At 49.5% G+C, this 3,809-nt stretch overlaps 1 pseudogene; it reads left to right on the forward strand.

The window, feature by feature from the left end:
* Window positions 1-303: 303 nt before the first annotated feature.
* On the forward strand, window positions 304-1,173 carry LOC123082543 (ethylene-response factor C3-like; annotated as a pseudogene).
* The last annotated feature ends 2,636 nt before the right edge of the window (window positions 1,174-3,809 follow it).

The raw sequence follows: 3,809 nt of genomic DNA on the forward strand, positions 1-3,809 counted from the left end.
CATGGGGAATATTCCGTTATAAGGGTTGGGTTTGAGGGTTCTAATCTTTGCCCCTGTTTTTCAATCCGTAAAAGTGCACAAAAAGATCATTTTTAACCCTTAAAACACTAGTAAGGGTTCGAGAGTTTGAGAGTTCTACTAGTAATGCTCTTACAAATATCAATAGCATCACAGATACAAGAGCACATCGCCATCACACGTCTGCCTCAGCAAAGCAGAGGATCCAGAAATAGTTAAGAAAAGAAGGAGGCCAGGAAGCAAAGCATTTTTCCTATAAATCCCGACTTTACCCTCCCCTGCTTCATCTTCAGCTCAACCAACCCCTGTCACCAGTATAAAACCATGGAGCCGAGCCTCCATCCGTTCCAACCCGACATTTCATCGACCTCCCGGCGGCTCACCACCGGCGTCGTTAACTTCTTGACCCGCCGTGCCATGACCACGCAGTAGAACCACCACCCAGCAGCAGCATCCCGCCAACTCCCGCTCCACTCGCCGGGCTCGTCCACTGGCTCTGCCGACTCCACGCCATGGCACCACCGTGCTCTGACCACGCCGCCCCTGCTCCCGTTCGACACCAACGATGCCGACGAGATGCTCCTGCTCCACATGCTCTCACAGCACCAGCAACACACGCACAAGGCCCTGGCGGCGCCGGTGAAGCTAGAGGCGGCCGACGGAGAGGAAGCAGGTCACCAAGTCAGCGACGGGCGCGCGTTCCGCGGGGTGCGCAAGCGGCCATGGGGCAAGTACGCGGCGGAGATCCGTGACTCGACGCGGAACGGCGTGCGTGTGTGGCTGGGCACCTTCGACAGCCCGGAGACTGCGGCGCTGGCATACGACCAAGCTGCCTTCGCCATCCGCGGCGGCGCCGCCGTGCTCAACTTCCCCGCCGACCATGTCCGGCGTTCGCTTGAGGGCGTAGCAGACGACGTGTGCGGTCGTGCCCATAGCGTGTCGCCCGTGCTCGCGCTCAAGCGGCGGCACTCCATGCGGAGCCGGAAGGCCACGGCGGCGGGCAGGAAGGTGAAGGCCGCCACCCGGGGGGCGCAGCCAGAGGGCATGGTGATGGAGCTTGAGGACCTCGGTGCGGAGTACCTCGAGCAGCTGCTCGGCGCCTCCGAGGACACAGCCACCATGGATTCATGGTGCTGGAGCCACCACTTTATCTGATTTTCTCAAGTCAGCACTCAGACTTGAAGATGACGGATGGATTTGCTCGCTGTTTTTCTCTTTCTTGTTGCTGGGCCAGTCTTGTTCTAGCTAGATAGAATTCAGATAACTACCTTGGGATTGAGGAAACCGTTTGTGAAAACGACGGCTGTGCTGGTTTGGTTTGGAAGTGCTGATTATTTTGATTTGAATTAGGTCAGGTCAATATGAGTGGGTTTTTACGACCCTCTTGTTTCCTCGCTTAACCCTAAGTGGCTAGGGCAAACTCTCCCCACCAGAATTCATCGGTGTGTCCGTGAATTCGCTTTCCTCCCTGCCCGCCTCTCTGACGGCCGATGGCGAGGAGGGGAATTCCGGTGCCTCCGCTCTGGTAGCCGGTGGCGTGGAGGGGAATCCCGGTGCCTCCGCTCTGGTGGCCGGTGGCGGGGAGGGGAATTCCGGTGCCTCTGCTCTGGTGGCCGCTGGCGCGAAGGGGAATCCTGCAGGTGCCTACGCTCTGGTTAGTAGTTTAGAATAAGGATTTTTAGTCCTCGTAGACGCGGCGCTCAAGCGGATGCCGGCCCTTTTTCTTCGAGTTTGTCTTTCGGGCACCCATCCTCGTTGAGTTCGTCTGTCTGGACGTAGTCGATAGGGCTCCGACGTAGATTCCTATCGTATCCTTGGGGCAGTGAGGTTAGGGTTTCTTGTCATGTGCTGAGATTCTGTGTCAGACGCTTCAAATTCAACGGTTCAATGCCGACAACTGCGGCTCCAAGGCTCTGGTCCTTAGGGGCACGTGCACGAAGACTTCCCAGTTGTCATCGGTTAGATCACGTTGGCTCTGATAAGGGAGTCGTGACAACAGCTTCTTCTATCGGCAATAGTGGTCGTTCAGCGGTCCAGAAACCTCAATGTAATTTTTATTATGTTTAAGATGATTTTTACTCCGGTGAACTTTTATAACAGTTATGATGATTTTCGAAAAAAAATATGAACGGTTCACCTAATGCTCGGGAAGACTCCTGCCTCACGTATATGACACTGGCGCCAAGTTTGAATCTCTTTACAAGAAGGGAGACAAAAAAAAAAGTACTGCGATGAATTTTATGGTTGACGGCTGAAGTGGAATGAAGCGTTCTTGCGTGGATGCTGACGTGGCAACGAAAAGGATGAAATGCATGCATGTGCTGATTGACCAGGTCAAGAGTCCAAACATGCATCCATGCAAGGTTGGTAGCACTCACTCACGTGCAATTATAAACGCAAGAATAAGATAAACATACTAGTCCAATCCATGATCCAATCGAATCGAGTCGATAAGGTGGTACTCCTAGTCCTATGTACATATTCAGGTTGGCTGGCATGTCGTACTAATTCAATCGATGCCACTGCAATGGGTCTGGTTAGTTTGTTTTGCTTCCACCGGCACCGCACTCAGGAGGTTAATTGATATTCTAACCTTAGTTATTAGTATATGGTCAAAAGATCACGAAAAAATCACTAGCTAGCTTTTCCATTGCCACGAAGAAAAGGTACTAACTAGGAAAGCACATGATGAGGGTGACATTTGATAAAGCTGGAGTGACAAATAAAGGAGGGGTAATTGATTTACGAATACTCCACTTAACTACAACGTGCAAATTAAATTATGTCTACGTAGGATGTACGTACTTAGTTGTCCTTAGTTAGCACTCCAATAAGATAAATCAATCTTACATTTGTTAATAACACCATCAAAATTGCAGGATATGTATACTACTTAGCTTCTTGGCAGGGCCGTGCCGGCAAAATCCGGGGCCCTGTGCGAAACTAAAAAATGGGCCCTATCTCATAAAAGAATAAACTAACAAACAATCATAATGCATATATATCTCATAGAAAAAATTATAATGTACTGTATATAATATAATGTCTTACATAACAACTGGACATATAAAAAAAGTCATACCTATCCAACTCCCGGTTGCTATTTATTTGAACATCCTCATTTTTTTAGTATTTTTTAAAATGAAATTTTCAATGATATACTCGTAATCAATCTTCTTCAACACTTCACTCTCAAGTGCTATTGTGGCCAAATCATTGAGTCTTTGTTATGTTATAGTAGTACGCATATAGGACTTCAATAGCTTTAAGGTAGAACTGTTACAATGTGATTCTTAATCAAGGAGTTAAGAACCAGTCTCTAACGAAGTAAAAATCCCTGTCAATAGTTAATGAAAATTAGGAATTAGGAGTAGGAATCAAAGTTAATAGAAAAGGACTCGGTAGTCATTAAGCACCTGAAGGCTGCAGTCGGTCACCGATCAATCTGATGAGCAACGGGTCTGAAATTTAGGAGAGGAGGCGAGCAAGGCAACGGCGGCGGCGGCCTGAATCTGATCGCAGGCATGTCCGATCGATCGGCGGCCTGAATCCGATCGCAGGCATGTCCGATCGATCTAAGGCGACGAGATGTTTCCTGTAGCGACGCCGTCCGGCCGACGCGATTGCGGTTTCCCATTCCCCGATCGAGAGTTCCAGAGTCGAGATGATCCCCGTTCCCCGATCCCGATCGACTATTCCAGGCTACGATCCTGTTGTTTTTTTAGACCGACGAGGGCTCGAGGCAACGATCCCATTTCCATCTCTCTCTTTTTTGAGGGAATATCCCATTT

This window comes from Triticum aestivum, chromosome 4A, assembly GCF_018294505.1.
Source record: "Triticum aestivum cultivar Chinese Spring chromosome 4A, IWGSC CS RefSeq v2.1, whole genome shotgun sequence".
Lineage (NCBI taxonomy): Eukaryota > Viridiplantae > Streptophyta > Magnoliopsida > Poales > Poaceae > Triticum > Triticum aestivum.